General features: G+C 42.6%; 1 long non-coding RNA gene across 5 annotated transcripts; it reads left to right on the top strand.

Annotated features, from left to right (window-relative positions):
• Positions 1–202: 202 nt before the first annotated feature.
• LOC138110326 (uncharacterized) lies at positions 203–14,135 on the top strand. Of its 5 annotated transcripts, none has more exons than XR_011150884.1 (4): positions 203–588; positions 10,635–10,718; positions 10,843–11,003; positions 11,444–14,135. It is a non-coding gene; the product is annotated as an uncharacterized lncRNA (long non-coding RNA). The 5 variants fall into 5 exon arrangements; XR_011150886.1 differs by having other exon boundaries at positions 10,843–11,216; XR_011150883.1 differs by having other exon boundaries at positions 10,843–11,216; positions 11,355–14,135.
• The last annotated feature ends 972 nt before the right edge of the window (positions 14,136–15,107 follow it).

Below are 15,107 nucleotides of genomic sequence, written 5' to 3'. Positions count from 1 at the left end.
TTCGAGAAGTAAATTAGTCATTTATAATATGCACTCAGATCTAGCCTGAGATGTGCTATTAACTCATTTTAAGCTGCAAAACTCTGGGGACAAGAGCCATATTTTCCATGTTGGAACTTGCAGAGTAAAAATTTAAACCCATTAATGGTACTCACCGAGCACCAGTGCTCTGAGGTGGCCTCACTGAGCAAGGCAGAGCAAATTCCCTTTATCCAAGGTCCTTCCTCCAGTGAGGAACAGTTATCAGGCTACAGAAAAGCTGAATTAAAGACTTCAATTTAAAATAGGGTGTGCAAAAAGTAGCAAGGAGTCCTTCCCTGCCTGGAGATGCCTGTTTTCCCAACGAACAGGCAGATTATAAGGAGCCATTGTGTATTATTTTCTGCTGGTAAACGACTTCATTGCCGTTCTGCAATACTTCAGTGGACACTCCAGCCTGGGGACAGATCTCCAGCTGGACTAACTCAGCCCTGCTCAGCGTGTCCAGGCACGGAGCCTCTCCCAGGGAACACAGGGAGCTCAGGGAGTTTCATTGCGTGGCTTGGAAGAGATGGGAAAGAAAGGTGCCTTTCCAACATCAGCAGACAGGTGAGTAGGAATGTATTTACAGACATGGATTTGGGGGTGACTTCAATGACACAAGTTTACTTACTGAGAGCTCACGAAGTTGGGGGTGTCTCTGAGAAGAATGCAGAGGTGGGGAGGCCCTGGCACAGGTTGCCCAGAGAAGTTGCAGCTGGTCCATCCCTGGAAGTGTTCAAACCCAGCTGGATGGGGTTTGGAACAACCTGGTCTGGTAGAAGGTCCCTGTCCACAGCAGGAGAGCTGGAATGAGGTGATCTTTGAGGTCCCTTTTAACCTGAACCATTTTGTGAGTCTATGATTTAGATTTTTGACCTAGGACTGATGCTGCTGAAGTTAAAATGGTTGTTGACATCAGGCTTTTCCCCCCAGATCTGTTTGATTAGTAAAAATAATCATAGAATCATACAACAGTTTGGGTTGGAGGGGACCTTAAGGATCACCTAATAGCAGTATGCAGTGAGAATGTTCACAAAAAGAGCTGAGTTCTGCCCTATTATTATCTTCGTAAAGTATTTTTTATTTTCCAGAAATTGCATATGTTGATCCTTGCAATGCCTTACAAATAATGCATTTATCCATCATTTAAACCGTACATTATAATTTATAGGTTAGTTATTTTATTTTGGTGTCAATCAAAGTGGGAAGCTGTATGAAAGAACTTAGATTAGGAGAAAGAGATTTTTTGTGATAAGCTTTAATAAACTAACAATGACATTATAAGAGCTATCAGAGAAAAACCTGCCATCTAATAATAAGCTTGTTCCTGTTTATTTAAATGCTCCACTTTGTGCTTGTTTGTAAAAAGTTAATCATTACAGCAAAGTTCAACCTGTGGAAATAGGTGAGCCTGCTCTGGCTAAAACCTGCAGCACTGAGCAGTGAAAAGGGGATTGGAGATTTCAGCTCTTTTTATTGCAGGATAAAACATCCCTCTGGAGATGCATGGGATGCTTTGCCCAAATATCTCCTGCATTAGGCAGGATGAGGATGAGGATGGTCCCTGTCCCAGCACAGCCCTGTGCAACCCGACCTCAAACATTTCCAGGGACGGGGCACCCACCACCTCCCCGGGCAGCCTGTGCCAGTGTTTTGTAAAGGGATTTCCTCCTAAAGGTGTCTTGCCCTTACTCCACCAGGCTGGAAGCTCCAGTAGCTCCCAGGGATGGTCCTGCTGGGCAGTCACCTGCTCACTTGCATTCTGCAGACTCAAATACATTCAAAATTTATTCATCAAAGTTGTTCTTGAGGAACCAGCTCTCCCAACATCCTGAACCCCAAAACATATCCATGTTCTCTGATCCCAGGGGAGCACGTTCATCCTGATTGCTCCTATCCAAAGCTTCCCAGCAGGGACAAAGCAGGATGCCCTGACTCCCAGAGGTTGCTCAAACACTCTGTGCCTCCTGTGCCATGGAGGTTAAACTCTGACACTTCTGAGTACATGGCAGAGCCCTGCCAGCTGCTGATAAATGAGATTTCAGGATGGGCCGTGTTAAATCATGGATATGTGGACTTGTTACACCCTCTCCTGCTGTGACCCAGCCAGCCACGGCCATATGGAGTGGTGGGAGCACTGCTGGCCACACACACTGGTGGCCTCGGGTCAGCTTTGGCAGCAGCCCTGGCCAGAGCCCCTCCATAAATCACACACTAAACTCGTGTCTCCGGCCATCTGGAAGGCTCCCAGCTGGACCATGGGCATGGATCTCACACCTCTTGGCACTGTGGTGGTGGGCAGTGGCAGCATGGGATGCTGAGTGTTCTCCATGGGAATGGGATGTTCTCCATGGGAAAGGGATGCCCTTGGAGCAGTGCAGGACACCAGCCCAAATCATCCCAAGACCTAAACAAACCCTGGACTTTCTACCACCCTGCAGAGGAATGAGTCCCCCTCACCTGACATCAGCATTTTGTCATACAGGTGTCTGGAAAGCAAAATTTCCTCTTTTGAAGAAGAAAACCCCTCTCAGCCCCACCTCTTCCATCATTTTTCTTGTCTAGAGCAAACTGTTGTTGCTGCTGGTGCTGCTTTCCTGCAGAAAGGAGCAGGTTAACCTGTGTAATGTAGAAATAACATTTGCCTTCTTCCCTCCAGATGGAAACTCTTTGGTTTCTGCTATCACTAAACACACAACTAAATCAAGATACGATCTGCTAACATATTCAAAATGATGTTTGGCCTGAATATTTTTTTAGCTTCAAACATCAATTTCATTTCATAATGAATACATGCTTCATCTCATAACATTTCATTTTTCATACATTTAGCAAAATTGCTTAACTGATACTTTTTTTTTCCCAAACAGCTTTATTCCTACACTAAAGACATGCAAATCAGACTTGCACTCTTATATAATGTGCAGAATTCCCTACTGTTGGTTCAATTGCTAAATTATAAAATATTCATAATAACTATATTTTTTTACAATATTAATTTGGTATCCTGACTTTTTTTTGTGGAAAGCACATCAAGATACACAAGCAGAATTTTACAGGTTTCTCTGTTCAATGATTTTCATTTTTATTTGCTCTGCTCTCCAGAGGGGAACCTCCCCAGCACCCGCCACGTGCTCCACATCCCGGGAATGTTATCAGGAACGCCGGCGAGGCACATCCAGCCTCACTTCCTAAGCCTAATGCCCTTTGCAATTCTTGTCTGAGCAGTTGTTAGCTGAAGACAAGACGACTTATTTCCATTCATTCCCTGCATAATCCACCTTATGAATTTCCACCTCACCTACCCGCACAGCCGAGGAGCCAGAAATACAAAATATTTCCTACTGTGTTTTAAGCCCACATCCTCCTGGATACACGATAAGAGCTTAATAGCTTTGACACTGCACTGTTTTCATATTCATGCCTAAGTTATGGATACAGCAACAGATCAGCACTTCTTTGTGCTTGGCATTGGCTCTGCTTCGCTGCCTTAAACTGTCTGAGTCAAGGCCACGTTTTAATGCCATAGAGCTCTATTCAAATACCAGTATGACCACATTTTAAAAGCCACCCTGTACCACTTCATTGCCGCAGATGTCCTTTACATCTGGCAAGGGCCGTTTCTCTGCGTGTCAACAGTAATTCAGTTTAACAGCTGTCTCTTTTGACAAGCTTAGTGTCAGACTCTAAAATGACAGGGTGACAGTTTTCCTTTTCTTTAACAGAACATAGTGCAAATTAACTGTTTGAATGCAGGAGCACCGAACGCCTCCCGAATACAGTTTGGAGTCAAGGGAATAGGACTGGGAATTGTTGGTATTAGCAACCCAAACTGGAAGCCTGTAAGGTCTGACAAATCCTGGCACTGCCCCTGGAACTGAGATTTTCACCTGAAATCAAAGTGTTCAGCACCCAGAAGACCTTAAATTGAGTTGAAGTAGATGTTGGAGGGAAACACTGGGTGTTTGGACACTGGCATGATGAGTGATTTTCCTGAACTGCATAAAGACACAGGACAATATTCCATGTACTTAGTTAAAGTGCTTGTTAATACAGCAACTAAAAGTACCCCATGCCTCAGCTTTCCAACATCACTCCATACACACAGGTGTCCCACAAATTCCAGGCCTCCAAAAACACCTCAGTATAATTTCTGTAGGATTACGACTGTTCCTGGAATAATACTGTACATCTTCGTGATTGAATCCTTTAACAGCAAAACCAGCTTGTGGACAGCAACAAAGTGCCCCCATGATTTATGAACCACCAATAAATGCTACCAAGGCACTGCTTTAATCTGGTGCAAGAGTGATCTTTATGAGGCTGCTTGTATTAGGCTCACATAAAAGCGAATCAAAGGAATATAAACCTTACACTATGTGTATTTAAACCATGTACTGGTGGCAGCTGTACACTGGGGTACCTCCTTGTGTCCCTGTTCTCCAGGACTGAGAAGTGAGGGTGGAAGATACCTCTCCAGTTCAGTTCTTGGCCAACCTCAAAGTGACTGCAGTGACCCTTGATTCTATCTCACACAACTTGTTTTAAAGAATTAAGAAAGCCTTTCCGCTGTTTGTTCCTGGGTAAACAGGTACAGCTAAAGCACCACAAAAAAAGAATAACCAACAAAAATCCAACGGGTTGAAATGGTGGAAAACCAAGCATAATATTGAAATGCCTTTAGTAATTTGTAAAAGTAAAAAGTAAATTGCTTTTGTTTGCTTACTGTTGTCACAAGGAGGAATTTTTTTACCAAAGTGGCAGAACACTGACACAGGTTTCTCAGAGAGGTGGAAGATGCCCCATCCCTGGAAACATTCAAGGTTATCTTGGACAGGGCTCTAAGCAACCTGGTCTAGCTAAAGATGTCCCTGCTTATGGCAGGGGGGTTGGACTGGATGGCATTTAGGGGTCCCTTCTGCCCCAAACCATTCTCTGATTCTATGATAAATATTTGTATGTAATACCCGTGATTACAACATGTAATAACCACCTCATGATATTTAGAACAATTCACACTCAAATACCTACAAATACCTCTAAAAGCCATGCTCATTTTTGTCAGCTGGAGCAGAGATTTCCCATTCTCAGTCTCACTACACAGCCCAGGTCTTCCTCCTTTATTCAGCCCAGTTGATCATGACCTGCAGGAGTCACTTATTGTCCACCACTCTGTATTCAGGTCTCTCCTACAACAAAACCTGTGTCCCTGTGCTGCAGGGGCTGGGACAGAGATGCTGACAGTGCCACCTCCCTCCCCGCTGCTTTCTCACCCACACACCACGTGTGCTCATTTCCATATCCCGAGAATTCATACTTTCATAGCCAGAGGTGAGTCTCTGCAAAGGGAACACGTTGCTGGGGTTTTATTAATATATCATGAAGCTCAGTTAGCTGCAAACACATATTTTTAGCACAACATCAGCCCCAAGGGACGTGCAGGTCGCTGCCTTTGGAGGGGTGGGTTGTTATTGCTATTGCACTTAGAGCTCAGCTACACAAAACATAGAGTATCACCTTAAATACTTCATCTCCCTAAAATCTCTCGCATTCCTGGAACACTAATAATTCTATAACTTAAGCTGAACAGAGTACTATTCAGCTGTAAATTTTATGGCTACCCTCTCCACCTCTTATGAAGTGTGAAAAGAGGCTTCATATCTGTCAGTCTTTGCTCAGAAATTACTTTCGCTGATTACTTAAACTTTCGTTAAATAAGCTTTCCACAAGCTGTAAAAACAGAACACAGTAGGGAAAAAATTGGCTCTCTTTTAAAAGTGCTGTAAAGTCTCTTTTTGAATGAGTAATTAGAAATGTGTAAACTCTTTTATGGATATGTGAGAAGCACACACAAAAAATTTGACATTCCATGCAAGTATTTCTGTGTGCTATCAGATTTCATTGTATTTCACAGAGACCCAAACTATACAGGCCCAAAATACACATACATTAGTGGACATGGGTTATTTGCCAAGGAGGAATTTACATACAGTACAAGTAAAACATCCTAATTTAAATCTACGACAATGGATACTCACATTCTTAAAGAGAAATCAGAGCTGTTTGTCTTTCCTCTCATATTTATACAGATTGCAAAGCTGTTGACAGAGCACGATTTGAGCTGGGCCTTTCCAACTGCTTACTGTTATTTTTATTGCCATTGTCAGCTATCTTTTCCATATCAAGAATTAAGCTTAGATAAAGAGGTTCTGATATCCCAAACCCATACAGGAACACCCAGGAGGTCAGGCAGGGAGTGGCAGTGACAGACCCCAAGTCCCACTGCTGGTCCTCGTCCCCTTGAAATTCCCAAACCTCTTTAGTTAAACCAAGTTTCCATCTCCATTTCCCACACGCACACAAGCTGCCCATCCCCAAACCAGACTCTGCAGATGCTCTGCAACCCCCTTATACCTTCATTTTTTAGGGCCCTTTCCCTCCCTTAAAACTTGCATTATTTGTGCTGAAAACTTGCTTTGCCTTCGAGTCTCATGCTCAGCTCCGTGGCAGGGGGTGAGCATCTCATCTCCAAAGAAGTGAAAGAAAGGCAGAGATGAGAGGAGATGGGTGGTACCCCTGTGTGATTTCCCACCTCCCTGGGAGAGGGCACAGGGCATCTCGGGGCCACGGAGCTGGAAAGCATCCCACCTCCAAACTGGTAGGATGTTTGCTCGGGGATGTCCCGCTGGGCACACGTACTGTGCACTATAAATAGTAATGTCTTCCATGCTCCTCTCAATGGAGAAATCTGCAGGAGGGGAAATAGTCTCAAATCTGTGTCATTTTCAAGGCAAACAGAGCCAGCCTCATTCCCTCCTCGGCAGGGAAGCCGGAGGTAGGGGGTACTCACCCCCAACCCTGTGGAGTTGGGAAAAAGCAGGGCCCAGCTGAAGACTCTGGGGGTGAAGAGCTGCTGCACCACCCACTCCCAACCTTTCCATCCCAGTATCTCCCACAGGTATTTTCCTTCCCCTCCATGAGCAAACTCAGCCCCTCTCCCAGGAAGATGATGGTCATTGCAAAAGGTTTAGGGGCTGACATGAGCAGGGGGCATTAACTGCTCCCCAAAGCATCTCTGCTGGAGGGGACTGCCAGATGCTGCTCTCCTTCTGAATCCCACAGATTTCCAGCATGGAAATGGTGCTGAGAAGAGCAAAGAGCACTGCAGTGCTCTCTCCCCAGAAGATATTAGTAAAATATCTCTCCCAGTAAAGATATTATGGTTGTTATTATTATTTTAATCCCCCCAGAGAGTGATCTGTACCCCACCTGCAAAGGCAAATAATCCTGTTGGTAGCAGAGCAATGCCCCTGCTCCTGCTTTTCACCACTGCTCCGAGCCAGTTCTCTGGCAAAACATCCCCAGGCCCAATTTGGTGCCAAGTCTGTTATAAAACCAACCACGGTGCAAATGTTTTCAAGGAGAAGAACAAAAGTATGAGAAAGGAAAAGGCTTCACACATCTTTAGCATGGAGAATGTATTTAGTGCTACCAGAACCTATTACATGGGGTGATCCAGGCAATTTATTGTTTTGTCAATACCTTTTATTTTGATTTAATAACTTACAAACCCCACGGTCTATCTGTAGCGCAGCCTCAACTTTCTTTACACAACCCCACTTAACTTCCAAACACTTTAACTTTCAGGTCAAATCTCTGTCATATTGATAAATGGGTCTATTTAAATTTTTATCACCAAAGAATTCTCCCTGGTGTCTTTTTCACTATCAGATTTCATGCCCAAAAAACCAGGATACTTATTATTTTCTGTAATCCACCACACACGAGAAGAGTCATTGCAGAAAGCCCATATGTGGTGGGGAAACAGCTGTAATTTGTCTGCAATAGTCTCCTTCCTACAGACATTTCATACAGAGGGTGGTGCAATACTTGCAAGAATACTGTGTAAAAATGGGGGAAAAAGCCCAATATGGCACATATACACTAAATTCAGTCTGCCCTGTCTGTGTATTTTACCCTCCCAAGGCATTTCTGTGCATGATGTAGAGGCCCTGGGCAAAGTTTAATCTGATTTGGCCATTGCTTCATTAAGCAAACTAAGAAAAACTGCTACAAAGTCAACAAATTTTTAGATATTATTAGAAATAATCACCTGGTTTTCCTGCCAATAATCAGGACTGAAACGACAATCCTTATAGCCCTAAGTAGGCTACGTATGTGTTTAACCTCTCCTTTAAATGGCATTAAAAGCTGAATTCAGTGGCTACTGTAAAGATAATAAAAACAGATACTGCAGGAATAGAGAAGTGTTTAATGACAAGTCACAAAGAGTTCTACTGAAAGGAAAGCAAGAGCAAGAAAGGTTAAATAAACAGAACCCACAGTGCCTCCCATCTTTCTTACATTACCTTTCAATAACTCTAAGGGAAAATTTCCACTAGCCATGATTTGATTTCCCAGATTTGTGCATTAAATATTTACTTCTAACTATAAACTTATAGGAGACTCAAACAAAAACTAATTTGCATTATTAATGATGCAAGAAATGTGATGCTTAGTCCCTTAAGATTCATAATAAAGCAGGAAATGTTAGAGATTTACTTTCTTTTTCATTTTGAAAGGCAAGTTAAAACGATAAAACTTATTTAATTAACAGAGAGTCTATTTATGAATTAGTTGTTTCTGCCAGCAAGAATGTTTTTTTAAAAAAAAAACTGTCTGAAACGAGGCTGAGACTACAAAGAGTCCATTTTCAGCTTGGGAGTCTCAAGGGAAAAATCAAAGGGTTTCTTTCTTTCAACAGTTTGGGTGAGATGATATTTTGAGATGTTGACAGCTGCCAAACTGCAGAACCAGTGAAGAACTACCAAATTGAAGTCGTTTTTATCTTTTTGAATTTTCCTCAATATTCAGCTCAACTTCCTTTAACAGCTCATGACTGAAATTTCTGCTCGGTTAAAGGGTTTTTTCTCTTCCTTCAGGGCTCGTGTCGACTGCTCTGGGCCAAACATGAACTCTCTCTCTTCTAAAATCAACCATCAGTATTAGAGAACCAGTATTATTACTCCTAGTAGTGTTGCTCTTTTAGTAATGCATTAATTGGCATCCTTTTCTCCCTCATGTGCCCAGTGTGGAACCAAATTTCAGTGGTTCATCATCTTTATCATCATGGAATTTTCTCACTCTGTTTACTTACAAGATATTAGCAAAACAGAACTAACAGTCCTTAATAAACAGGGTAGAATTAAAAGTCAATATTTACAGCTTGTTTTCTCCTTTTCTGACAGAAGCTGTTTATAAGATTCAAGCCAGCCTTTAGTTAATATAATAATAGCAATAATTATAGTAATAATAATTAATAATAATAACAATAAACAATGCTTGCCATGTGGCTCAGAGTAGTCTTAGTTTTCTGTTTTCTCTCTAGCTCCTGTTTCCACTGCTAAAGCCTCCCCTCCTTTTCTAACCCTTTCATTTGTGTTAGTCCCATGGCCAAACTTGTGGTGGTTTCTCCTCTGCCTCAGACATCTGCCCCATGTTTCCTCTTAAAACCTCTTCCCCCAGATAATCTGGGCTTTTTTGTCTTCACCACATATTCATTGACCAAATCAAAGTGGAACAAACCCCTTCCTCTCATTGTTCAAGGTTTCAGCCTCAGCTGCATCCTCCACTTCAGCTTCATTGACTGCTTCTGCTGCCTTCTTCCTTTTTCCCTCTCACTGTCACATCTGTGACCTGAAGAAAAGCACTTTCATCTTCCTCCAAGCTACCATTTCTTTCTAAATGTGTCTTTTAAGGTCTGTCCAAGGTGTTCCTCTGTCCCCTGTCACCTCCTGGGCAGCCTTCCTTGACGAGACTCAGGTGGCCCCACCTCATTTCAGTTTGTTCCCACCAAAACCAGCTCAGGCAACCCCAGACTGAGCAAGGAGCAAGTCCAGAGTGGTGTTCCAGGAGGGGAGGGGCACAGGCTCTGGCACTGCTTTAGCACATCCAGCTTCTGATGTGTTTTGTCTTTACAACATGAGCATGAATGAGCATCTTCTGAGCCTGATCCCCACTCAGATACAGAGGAATTTCTGGAATCCTGCAGCCTACCAAACCCTGCTCTGCCTCGTGAGATCTGAGACAAATTTTATTTGGAAATATCAAGAGTGAGCTCTGCTGGCACAAACACCTCAGAATTTGGATTAACTGCATTTTGGGTCACTTTCTTATAAGAAAAAAACCCCGACTTGATATTTAAGTTAAAAATGTTTCAAGAATAGAGGTTCAAGTATTGATCCCTGCAGACATTAGATAGCTTTAAAAAAGGGGTTTTTATGAATTATCATAAGAGTTCAATGCCCAGCAAAGGCAGTGGAGTAAAAGAGAATATCCCCAGCTGTACCACAGACCTGTTCCCATGAGTGACCTAAGGACTAATTCACAACTACATGATCAATTAGAAAGGATTTATATAATTAATTTTTTTACAAAGCTTTTTACTGCAGACTCTTTTGGGAGAGCTCCTGTCAACACTAAAGAAAGGAGACCCTCCCACACCATTATGCTCCTAAACTGGTGAGACACAATACACAAAGTCTTCCTTAACTCTGCAAATAAATAAAATATAGATATAAATACAAAGATTATTAATCTAATGCTTTTTTTAGGATTAATAAGCCACATGAAGACTCTCCAAATGATGCCTCTAACTCAGCAAATGCAGATCCCACTGGGCAGCCCACCCAGGCCAGGTGGGTGTCCAGGGGTGAACCCAGCCTTGCCCGCTGCACTCATTCATTGATTTTGTTAATATCCCCAGAGGCTGACCCTCTGTTAGCACAGACTTGAAACAGAGCAGTGCCTGCATCTCCCCAGGGCCAGGAGAAGATCCCCATGGCCGGCAGCAGGACAGATCACCACTGGATCCCAACATTCCACAGCAACAGGAGTCCAAGTTGTGTTCGCCTCCCCTTCATCCCCTGCCCTGCTCTGGACATTTCCATTTGAAACCAGGATCTGTCACTCCCCCAAAACAGGTATTTTTCTTTTCTGTTTGAACCTGAATGAAAAAAACCTGAATCCCCGGGTGTCTGACATCAAAGTGTCATAGAAGGGAACTACTGGGATGGCGTTGTGGCATTAATGCTGCACTAGAAAGGAAGAGCAGATGGGCAGCGAAGAAGCAAATCCTGTTGAAATACGATTAAGTGACACTGAAGATAAGGAAAACCATGAAAACTAAAGGGCAGGTAAGGAGATTTTAAGTGCAATATAAAAGGGGATTTGTGGCACATGTAATTCTTCCTTTAAATGTTTATTAAACATAGGGTTTTTTGCCTCTCAATTATAGTTACAGATCATTTTGTTTCTCTCTGTGCTGTCTACAGGGATTAGGCAAAGCTGAAGGTTCTTGGTGCTTTTCTATCTACCGGATGTTTGTTTTATTCTCTCTTACAAAATACATTGCCAATTACAGATGAAAACAGGAGACATAAAGGGAAGAATGTGCCATAAAGTATCTCCAGCATTCCCAGAAAAAAGCCCAGGATTTCCTGGAAGACGATGGTTTCATTGCAACCACACTCCAAATCAAGATTTATCCATCTCCATCTTTGACCAGGCAAATCTGGTTTCTGATCATCTTGTTTCTTACCTGTTGTCTGCCAAATTAGAGTCTTCTGTAAGTATTATGGGATGGAGAATGTTGATTTTTTTTTTTTTTTAAACCTACTTTTAAATTATTTGTGCTGATGCAATCAGTCACACCTTTCAATAAATTACTAATTGTGGGCGAATCCTCGTTCTCAGCACCAACAGAAATAGGTTTTGTTCTCACATCCCTGTACATGCCCACGGCCACCAAACCCAGGCCTTGCTGTGCCAGTTTTCCTGGGAGCTCATTTACAGCCCTAAGTGACCCAGAACATCCAGACCTCCTGCTTCCTGGTGGGACAACCTGCTCCAGAGATGGCCCCTCATTTCATGTGGTGCTGCTTCATCTCAGCATTTCTAATTTTTCTTCTGCCTCCTAGAGAAGATTGAGTCTTTAAATTCAGCAGGAATCCCTGATGGAAGAGGAAGACAGGGAAGGAGCAAGCATGGATGGATGGATGGATAAGAAAAAACCTCATGTCTTTTTTGGCTAATCTTATGTATTTTCCTGTACTTTTCCACAATCATAAATCCAATGGGCTCCTCAAACCCCTCTCTGAGCTGTGCTCTTGCTCTGCTCCAGCAGAAACTCGGGATGAAGAGGGACAGAGAGAGGCAGGTGAGTGCAGACCGAGCACTCGCAAAGGGGAGACCTCCCCACCAACCTTGCCAAATCAACACTGCACTGAGATAAATATGCACCATTCCCTGCATATAAAATCTGCATTTCTTTTTTATTTGCATTGGAAATCCTGGCTCAGGCCTGTGGCTGGGATTGGGGTGGTGTGTGCTCATCTCGTATTGCTTGCGGCCAGTTAGAAAAATCACATAATCCACCGCAGGTTTAAAACATAATTTAAAGCTGCCAAGTCTCATAACTTCCAAGGAGGCAAATTTACCATAAAAAAAATGGTTTCCACTTACTAGATTTTATATTCAGATCTCTGGCACACGGGCTTGCCACCAAAGAAGCCTTTTATGCAAGCACATAATCAACGGAAGCCTTCATTTTCACTGCGGTTGGATTTAATGTGATAATGAATATTCCAGTGTCAGCTCTGGGTAAACGGATGGGGTTTCACCTCAGATTCCCTCCTCTCAATATCTCACGCAGGCACAGGCTTGCTGAGTGGTAAATAATTTAGCAGCACCAGCAGAAGGACACCTGAGATGTGTTCCCAAGGCGGGCGGATGTGCCGCGCTCGTGTCCTGCCCCGTGTTCCTGCTCTTGTAAACAGCAGCCGTGGAAAGGCTTTATTACCTATTTATATCTGGCCCTTGCAAAGGGGAACTCTTGGAAAAATGCACGGCTTCAGCGAGCTGCCTGGGGAAAAATCTCCCTTGGGTGGCCCATGGGCACCCAGGAAGGTCCATGAGTCCAGCACAGAGTTCTGGGCAGGGAAGTCTGGTCGTGCATCCCAGACCAATGCCAGAGCCGTGAGGAATGCACGTTCCCTAATTAGCAGCATTTATTTTTATTGTCATTTGCAGAGCTACAGCTGATATTTCACATTGATTTGAGAGTCTCTCTGCGGTTTGCAAACATTTACTCACCCCATACGAGGCAAATTCTTTCATGCTCACTTTCAAGACACGGAATGTGGTTGAATTAATGTTATTGTGAAATCCTTCCCTGCCAGATTCCCCTGTTTGTCCCCAAATTTAACCCTTATTACCCAACCAGGCCTGCCTGGGGGAGCAGCTTTCCAACACAATTGTTAGGGATCTGCTCTTTCTTTGGGCTTCTCACCTATATCCCAGTCATTGGCTGATGTTTTTCCTCTCCTTTTCACCAGTTTCAAGTTTCCACTCCGACACCAAATGCTTCTCTCTTTTCCTACTGCTGTTAGCACGAGGCAGATCAAACAAACACAAAAGTGTTTTCTCAAGAAATAATCATTAAGCGTATCGTGGAGTTTGGTTCTAGTGACAGCTGAGTATTTGTTTCATTAATAAGTCATTTGCAATTAATTCCTGGAGTCATTTCTAAAAGAACATTGTGATGTTTCCATGGTTTTAAAGTGACAAAATACCAGTCATTCTTTGACAAAATTTCAGAGCAAAGTGCTCATAGGCATCCACTGGCAAAATCCAGCCTCTGATGAGGAGTGTCCCCATGACGTGGGAATGTGGCTCCCATCAGTGGTGAGGCACCTACTCACAACATGCAAGGAACTGCAGGATTTAAGGTTGGAATTTCAGGTGCCTGGGTGCTCATGCTGCTCCATTCAAATGGTTAGTAATGAAATTATCGTAGTTAAGGGTTTTTTTCCTTTTAAGGCTCATAAACAACTCTTCTCCATGCCGGAAACATAACAAAATCTCCGGTGCAAACAGTTCAATTTCTCTCTTTTCAATCAAAAGGGTGGATGAACAAATAATTGTTATCCTGCCTTTTTAAACTGAAGATGCTCCAGCTCACAAAGGTTCCTGAGGCTCTAAAATCACACCAGGATGAGCATCTTTGCTTGGAGATCCAAGGGGCTCCATCCTCAACCTCCCAAAGTCACCTTCTGCTGGGGATGGAATAGGCACTATTTGCATTGATGTTTCATTCAGAATTAAATAACAGTTTACTGTCTTTCACAGTGTTCTTTCTAACCTTACAATATGGCACAATTTGGGAATAAATAACACAAGAAAGTGTCTCTAATCCTGGGCATCAGCTCCACTTTCACTCTAAATCCCGAGTCCTGACATGTGGCCAGCAAAGATGAAGGACATTTCTAAGCCATAGAAACAATTACAATTGTTGTCATCTCACCTTGTCAATAACCTTCCCCCAAAATTACAGGTTAGAGAGGTGTCTGTAATCATTAACAGCCTGGAGGAGAAGCACATTACCAAAGCAACAAACCTCTAATCAACAGAGCGGGAGCGGCGCAGAAGAGAAAAATAACTCCTCAACGAGCCAGTAGCAATAATTTTGTTTAAAAAAATAAAGATCTTACTCAGTACATATAGTTACCACCCCACAGTGGCAAAATTGACATGTTGGAAAAAGTGAACATGATAAATTCCTGCCTACTTGGGAATGTAATTTGCTGGAATTACACTTTTAGAGGGAAGTGCTTGCAGGTTTTCATATTCAGCAGCAAGAGGACTAATTCTGTCCATGAACTGCCACAGCTCTGAAGTGAGAGATCTGGCAAAAAAAAAAAAAATTGTGAAATATTTGGTTTGCAATTAAAAATGAAGACAAAATATTTTTAAAACTTAAAAATGCCCAGTTTCAAGCATCCTAGTGGAGATGAACAGATAACAAACTTGGGATCTGGAAAGCAAAGTTCTAGATCCACTTAAAAAATTCTTCAAGAGGAAAAGTTTTTGTCATAAAAATCAGGTTAAAATGAATCTTTTAAATGTTATTGCAATGTCCTAACTTATGGGCTAAAAAATTAATAAAGTTGGATAAGAGAATCTATAAAATATCCAGTAAGAAAAAATGGAAACAATCAATTTTGCACCTTCCATCAATACCCCAGGAG

This window comes from Aphelocoma coerulescens, chromosome 4A (genome assembly GCF_041296385.1).
Source record: "Aphelocoma coerulescens isolate FSJ_1873_10779 chromosome 4A, UR_Acoe_1.0, whole genome shotgun sequence".
Classification (NCBI taxonomy): domain Eukaryota; kingdom Metazoa; phylum Chordata; class Aves; order Passeriformes; family Corvidae; genus Aphelocoma; species Aphelocoma coerulescens.
Note: the sequence above shows the minus strand (reverse complement) of the source record. Positions and strands in the feature narration are given on the sequence as shown.